This window comes from Ascaphus truei, chromosome 4, assembly GCF_040206685.1.
Source record: "Ascaphus truei isolate aAscTru1 chromosome 4, aAscTru1.hap1, whole genome shotgun sequence".
In the NCBI taxonomy this organism is placed as follows: Eukaryota; Metazoa; Chordata; class Amphibia; order Anura; family Ascaphidae; genus Ascaphus; species Ascaphus truei.
The window spans coordinates 387,579,992-387,588,228 of NC_134486.1; positions in this window are offsets into that span (position 1 = coordinate 387,579,992).

The following is an 8,237-nucleotide window of genomic DNA, read 5'->3' on the forward strand; positions in this document are numbered from 1 at the left end:
GAACACTGTATATATATATAGTGTAATATGTTCAACAGGAAAAACAACCAAGAAGATCACAAATGGGAACTCAAAATTTCTCAAAATAATACCAGCAATTAGTGTGTAATGAGGAAGACTTGCTTGATGAGAAGTACTGTTTGCACTTGTATTGCAGGGACAAGGCCCGATAGGCCACCAGCAGCCTGGAACCGAGGGTGACTATACATCAATTATATATTTTAGAATATACCATAACCTGATAGGCACGCTTGACACAACACAATCCAGCAGATATGTTCTATAGATCAAAATTAATATAATATCCACATGTTGGGTGTATGATAAATTTACTAAAGATGTAAGCGTTGTACAATAAGGTTCAAAATGGCGTAGTTCAATGCCACATTCTCGGTATAAGGAGTAGGGATAGCTCAGTGCATTAGTGCACAAGTTCCCTAATTTATAAGTTCAAGAGTTCAAGTATTGTGTACAGTGGTTAGGTTTCACAGTTCAAGAATTACAAGGCGGAACCACAACTCATAGTGCACTGGGTATTTTATACAAAACAAAGTAAGACGTATGATACTTGACCTGCGTAGTACGTAACTATGAAACAGAGTTTGAAGCTATGTGATACAGTATATCGCTATGTTAAGTAATATTTTTTACATAAGCATGTTTGCTGTGTGGGAGTAGCCGGAAGGGGTCTCGGCTGAGTTCCCTTATAGTTAGTTGCTTGGTATTAGAGTCCAAAGTAAGTCACGGATAGGTAAAACTGTTAAACCCACTCAAAGGGGAGGGCGAATCTTGAGATGGGCGGTTGGTAATGCAACCGAGATATATGTATTTTGGTTTTGTTGTATTTGTTATATTTGTTATCCTTTTTTCAATGTTTCGGTACGACTAATGAAGAGACTCACCATCGGAAAGTACAAAATATGGAAGAGGGGGTCTCAACCGCACGTACAATGGAGGGGACACATTAAGGCATGGAGGGCGACATATGCAGACTCGATCACAGTAGTGACACATAAAAACATAAATGCCCGTTAATGTAATATCACTTAACATTAAAGGGGCCAACTCAATCAAAAGGAGGAAACTGGTCCTGGCAGCATTTAAGAGAATGGGGGGAGGGGGATGTGGTGTTTGTACAATAAATCCACTTTAAGAAAGGAGGACAACTGATTAACTTGGATAAGTAGGCTTTATCCCTGGACGTCCAAACGATGGTGAAAAATAGCAGAGCACAACCACGACGTGGAAAGAAGAAAAACATGAAGCGGCGACTCCAGTAAAAATGGAATTGATTGAATCACATGGATTCCCAGGGAACCTAGGCGTTTTGCGCAACCACACTTTATCAAGGTGTACAATAGCAATGACGTCACGCACCTCCGCCCGCCTGCCCACAAAACGGTCACACAACGCAGGCATGTTCGTCAATCTATTGACTCAGGTCCCTTAGCCAAAGAGATATAAAACACAAAAATAGGAGCGCATGGATAGATAAAAAAACGATGTTATTATACAAAATATTTATATGTTAAAATGAAAAACATATGACACTACATAAAATGTATAGATCACATAAATCTAATTGCCCGTGACACCCACAGAGGGTCGGGATCTGCTAAACAGAACCCCGCGATCAGAAGGTTCTTAGTAAATCCTTAGTATGTTCACAAGGAAAGAGTCCAAAGCTAGATGGTAAATCGCACAAAGACCTTAAACTAACAGAGCTCCTGTCGGCGTCCCCATGGTGCCTTAGCCAAAGAGGACACAGACAACTTTATTAAGAACATGACAAAACACAAAGACCATATGAAAAGCACATATAGCATATATATAAATGCTGAAACTACACAGAAAAACGGCAACAAAGGATATTAAATCGTGAATCAACAAACCGCTACATGTGTTGCAAACTCAGTAAATCCAAATTCACACATATGAATCACAAAAAGATGTAAATATATCCAAACGCATTCAAAGAAATACCAAAAAGATAAATACATCATACACAGAATAATAACAATATCCAGAGAGAAATCTTTATCATAGCTAACAGAACATTGGACTCAACCTCAACCTAGTAGGCACTGCTCCTTAATAAGTTGTATGTGTGTACATGTTATCGTATCAAATAACTTCCCACAAAGGGGTCACACTGGTACAAAATGACAAGACTATCTAGTTCAGGTAAAATGTGTATGGAAGTGTTGTGGTCAGTAAGTGATGGTAAGGGTTATCTTTATCAGATACTGCTGCGGCCAAGTTTATTCGAGCATTTGCCCGTTCTTGGCCGCAGCAGTAGCCTGGCGCGCGCCCGAGGGTGACGGGCGCGCGCCGAAGCAGCGGAAGAGCGCCCTCCGATCGGGGCGCTCTCCCTACCGCTGCCGGGTCCGCCGGGTCCCCCGGAACCCCCTGCCGCCGTCCCGCGATCGCGGGACACCAGGGCTCCCTCGGGGAGCCCTGGACGCGCGTGCAGGGGGGCGCACGTTCCCGAAGACGCGTGACCGCGCGTCTATGACGCGCGGCACGCCGAGGGGCGGCCACTAGCAAGCCGGGAAATCTCCCGGCTTGCGGATCTGGCCGCAGTGTAATAAACTGTGTCGCCAGTGTATGTAAACATGTAACTATCACTGATTAATAGCTATAAAAATGTACTAGCAAGTCATACACATAATTCCTTAACATTTATTGGACAGTAACTGACGTGAACAACAAGAAGGGCAAGGATAGTAGTAAAACCAGTCCCTACTCTTGAAATATATATATATATATATATTGTGACAAACGCCCCTCTTTTGTAGTGCTGACGTCTGTCTGGGTTCTTCCCGACACAGTCTTCTAGGGTTAATTATACAACAAACAGGATCATGCAAAGTATTATGCTGCTTCTGCCTGCTTTATTTTCATCCAAGTAAGGTACTGCAGCTTTAACATGTGAAGGTTAGAGGTACTCAGATACTTTCATTCAGCAGTTCACACATTTCAGTGTTACAATATTTCCCACACTGTTATTTCAAGAAATAAAACCAAAATCATATAAGCAAAATCCTATCCCTTTCAGGGATCTAACTACACATCAGAATTAGTCTCTCTAACAGCTGCTGGCCAACTAAACTGGTTCCCCAGCTTAAAACAATGCTCTTTCATTTAGGGTCACAAGATACAGCACAGTCTTTTAGCAACAGCAATAACCATTTGTTTTGTCTTATCTGTTCGTGGTGTCCAGGCAAATCCTCTGGTACTGTGATACTTGGAGGGGCCGTCAACCCCGACACTGGATGCAGGGGAGCAGCGATACCCCCAGCCTCCATGCTCTAAGGAGAGAGAGAGAGTGAAATGCAAACCTCTCTGCTCTAAATACCTGTGCATGTGATTAGAAGAGCAGGTGAGGGAGAACTAGAGCCATTGTAATCTGTGGTCTGGATTTTCCATCCAGCTGCCTGAGTTAATGGGAAGCTGTGGAACGGATCATTTTAAACTATTCCTGCACTTTCTGACCTAAAATGGGGCAGAAAGCTGCCTAACATCTTTGGACTATGTCACAATATATATATGTAGACATGGGTTTAAGCTGATTCCAGTCTGTGCAAACAAACAGAAATAACCCTCTAAAAGCGCTAACCTACAATAATAAGTAAATAACAGTGCAATATAAATTTAAGTGCAATGTTAAATCAATGTGATATCAATGTGATGATATGTGAACAAGCAGCTACAGGAACAATAAACTACAGACTATTCCAAATCTGGTAACAAACATTTACACACACAAAATATAAAGTACCTAGCGCTAATAAGTCCAAGATACCGTGATCTTAAAGGCAGTCTCTGATCTTTTAGACGGATGATGGGCTTGGTAAGGACATTTCAGATGGGAAGGTGTCCTTTCTTGTGAATTTTCACAGCGTCTGAAATAACAGATAACAGACACACCTGATTGCGTAGCGTGTTTCTACAATCACTCCCTATCTTTAGCTATGAAGAATCCTACTCACATAGTGAACGCCTGCATGTTCGGTGGAGAGAATCTGTAATGGATCCACTTCTTATCAGCTCTTCTCACGAACCCCACGTGGGATGGCTTGCTGGGATACACCTCGATCGGCAGCGGCGTCGGTGGTAGTGACGATGCGGCACCCCCACGAATATGGAAATAGGAGTGGACACAAATATAGTGTAATACGAACACGGCCTTTAATAAACGATAAAAAACAATAAAAAACACTCACATGGCCAATGGGTATGTTGGGACATACACGAATGCCGTCCGCAACTTGAAACACTCCTCGTTGCGCGACAGAGAGGATCACTGCACACAGACTCGCTGTCGACTGCGTGTGTGACGTCAGTGATGCATGGAACTCTCCTCGCGTGTGGAGTTACGGATGCTGGGACGGCTCACAAGGCTAGGCTCCTCCCTACGCGTTTCGTGACTCGTGGTCACTTCGTCAGGGGTGTAGGAGCCTAGTCAGTGCTTCCCTTAAATACAGAGCCCAAGTTGAGGAGACCTCCTACTGGGGGTGGGGCTTGTGATTGGGGTATGACATGGAGGATCAATATCACTGTTGCAAACATGAACGGGGTTAACCCCATGACATAATACAAACATTCTAAAATTGCCCATACTACTGCATAAAGGATAATATAAAAGTGATGGTAATAAAAATGGTTAAAAATCGTTAAAAAATCACATAATAATCGCAGTGTTTACATTATGATCCACACAGATAGTGCAATACACCTGCTTCATAGGACATACAATAAAAAACTGACAATGAAAAACTGACAACAGACTTAGAGGAATCAATGAAATAAATGACACTCTAATGGAAATATAAAAAATGGCTCATGATGGTATCATGGTTTAGAAGACCTACCTATATGTTAAGTATCCTTCAAAAAAGCCGCAAGGTCAAACTCAATGTTGAGGCCCAGGGGGGACAGGGTTTTAAGTGTATATATCCAATAACTTTCCCATTTGGAAACCATATTAAGCCTGTCCCCCCCCCCCCCCCGCCAGCTTTTTTTCGGATTGTCAATTCCTACACATACTAGGCCTTCTGGACTCTGGCCATGATGCAGTCTGAAATGATTTAAAACACTATGTGTCTCGAGGCCCCTCCTGATGTTGTAGACACATATCTATTGGCATCAAGCCATCATCACCCCAATTGGTTGCGTAACATTCCCAAAGGTCAGGCACTTAGAATAAAGAGGAATTGTTCAGAAAATTCTGTGTATCAACAACAGGTTGGAGAGTTGAAAACTAGGTTTTTAGAGCGAGAATATAAAAAGCAGGAAGTAGATAATGCCATTTCAGAGGTCAATAAGATCGAAAGAGCATCCTTACTTTGTGGTAAAAAACAGGTAGCCGAAATTAAGCAGGCCCAGTTTCCATTCTTTATCACTCAGTATAGTGGTATAGCTCCAATCATATCCAAGACGCTGAATAAGCATTGGAGTATTCTTCAAAGAGATCCGATTTTAAAGAGCATTCTCCCCAAAAAACCTAAAATTGTCTACAGACGGGCAAGAAATTTAAAAAACTCCCTATCACCCAGTTGTCCGATAGATGGTCTGAGAGATCGCCATGTCATATGGCTGAATGATCTCAAAGGCTATTATACATGCACCAATTGCATTGGATGCAAACATAGCAGAAAAACTAAAAACTTCAAATCTAACGTGACAGGGAAAAGTTTCGATATATAAACCTTTATCAATTGCAAGACAGATTTCTGCGTATATTTGCTGGAATGTCCGTGCGGCCTGCAATATGTGGGCCGCACAGGGAGACCCCTCAAAAGACGTTTCGCAGAACATGTCTACAACATCAGGAGGGGCCTCGAGACACATAGTGTCTCAAATCATTTCAGACTGCATCATGGCCAGAGTCCAGAAGGCCTAGTATGTGTAGGAATTGACAATCCGAAAAAAAGCTGGCGGGGGGGGGGGGACAGGCTTAATATGGTTTCCAAACGGGAAAGTTATTGGATATATACACTTAAAACCCTGTCCCCCCTGGGCCTCAACATTGAGTTTGACCTTGCGGCTTTTTTGAAGGATACTTAACATATAGGTAGGTCTTCTAAACCATGATACCATCATGAGCCATTTTTTATATTTCCATTAGAGTGCCATTTATTTCATTGATTCCTCTAAGTCTGTTGTCAGTTTTTCATTGTCAGTTTTTTATTGTATGTCCTATGAAGCAGGTGTATTGCACTATCTGTGTGGATTATAATGTAAACACTGCGATTATTATGTGATTTTTTAACGATTTTTAACCATTTTTATTACCATCACTTTTATATTATCCTTTATGCAGTAGTATGGGCAATTTTAGAATGTTTGTATTATGTCATGGGGTTAACCCCGTTCATGTTTGCAACAGTGATATTGATCCTCCATGTCATACCCCAATCACAAGCCCCACCCCCAGTAGGGGGTCTCCTCAACTTGGGCTCTGTATTTAAGGGAAGCACTGACTAGGCTCCTACACCCCTGACGAAGTGACCACGAGTCACGAAACGCGTAGGGAGGAGCCTAGCCTTGTGAGCCGTCCCAGCATCCGTAACTCCACACGCGAGGAGAGTTCCATGCATCACTGACGTCACACACGCAGTCGACAGCGAGTCTGTGTGCAGTGATCCTCTCTGTCGCGCAACGAGGAGTGTTTCAAGTTGCGGACGGCATTCATGTATGTCCCAACATACCCATTGACCATGTGAGTGTGTTTTTTATTGTTTTTTAACGTTTATTAAAGGCCGTGTTCGTATTACACTATATTTGTGTCCACTCCTATTTCCATATTCGTGGGGGTGCCGCATCGTCACTACCACCGACGCCGCTGCCGATCGAGGTGTATCCCAGCAAGCCATCCCACGTGGGGTTCGTGAGAAGAGCTGATAAGAAGTGGATCCATTACAGATTCTCTCCACCGAACATGCAGGCGTTCACTATGTGAGTAGGATTCTTCATAGCTAAAGATAGGGAGTGATTGTAGAAACACGCTACGCAATCAGGTGTGTCTGTTATCTGTTATTTCAGACGCTGTGAAAATTCACAAGAAAGGACACCCTCCCATCTGAAACGTCCTTACCAAGCCCATCATCCGTCTAAAAGATCAGAGACTGCCTTTAAGATCACGGTATCTTGGACTTATTAGCGCTAGGAACTTTATATTTTGTGTGTGTAAATGATTCCAGGTTGTGTTCAAACCTAACAGGATCCTTGTTTTTAAGGTAAAGATCCAATACGCCTCGTGTTAGCCTAATTTTTTAATTCTATTACCCCCTCTTAATAATGGGGGGATATATTCGATCCTTACGAATGAAAAATTGCTATTATTTCCTTTCTCGCAACTCGTGAAATGTTTAGAAACTGGGTGAGTACAGTTGTATCACTCATGATGATCAATCTGGCATGTTCCATCATTTTATCTATATCCCTGGGAGAGAGGCTAGGGACAATCCTAGAAAGTTAATCAGCTTTACGCCCAACGAAAACAAATGCCCACAATGCTTCTCTTTATGGATGCTGAAAAAGCATTTGACATGGTAGGCTGGGCTTTTATGGACGGGGTCCTCGACCATACAGGAGTAGGCCTGGTATTAAAAAATAATGGTAAAGCCCTGTATACAAACCCTACGGCAAGGGTTAAGGTCAATGGATATCTATCAGACCCCTTTGCCATAACTAATGGTGCAAGACAGGATTGTCCTCTGTCCCCTTTGATTTTCGTACTGGAAGTGGAGCACCTAGCAGAAAGCATTTGACAACCTACAGTAGTTATAACAGGAGTACACATTGGTCTCGGATCCCATAAACTAACTATGTATGCTGATGATCTTCTACTAATTCTGAAAAACTCAATTATATCAATGCCTAATGTAATGAGAGAAATTCAAACATTTTGCTCCCTCTCAAATTTTTAAATCAACTATGACAAGTTTGAGGCTTTGAATATTTCCCTCCAAACCAATTTAGCGAGCACGTTAAATGAAAGCTTCCGGTTTCGTTGGAACAAAACGGCAGTTAAATATCTGGGAGTATTTATCACCCCCAAAACGAGGGACCTCTTCAAGCAAAACTACCCTAAGTTAATAAAGAAAATAAAAAAAGATTTCGAGATATGGGGGAAACAGTTAATTTCATGGATAGGGAAGATCAATGCGGTGAAAATTAACATACAGTACTACCCAGATTCCTGTACCTAATCCAGATCATCTCGATAAGGC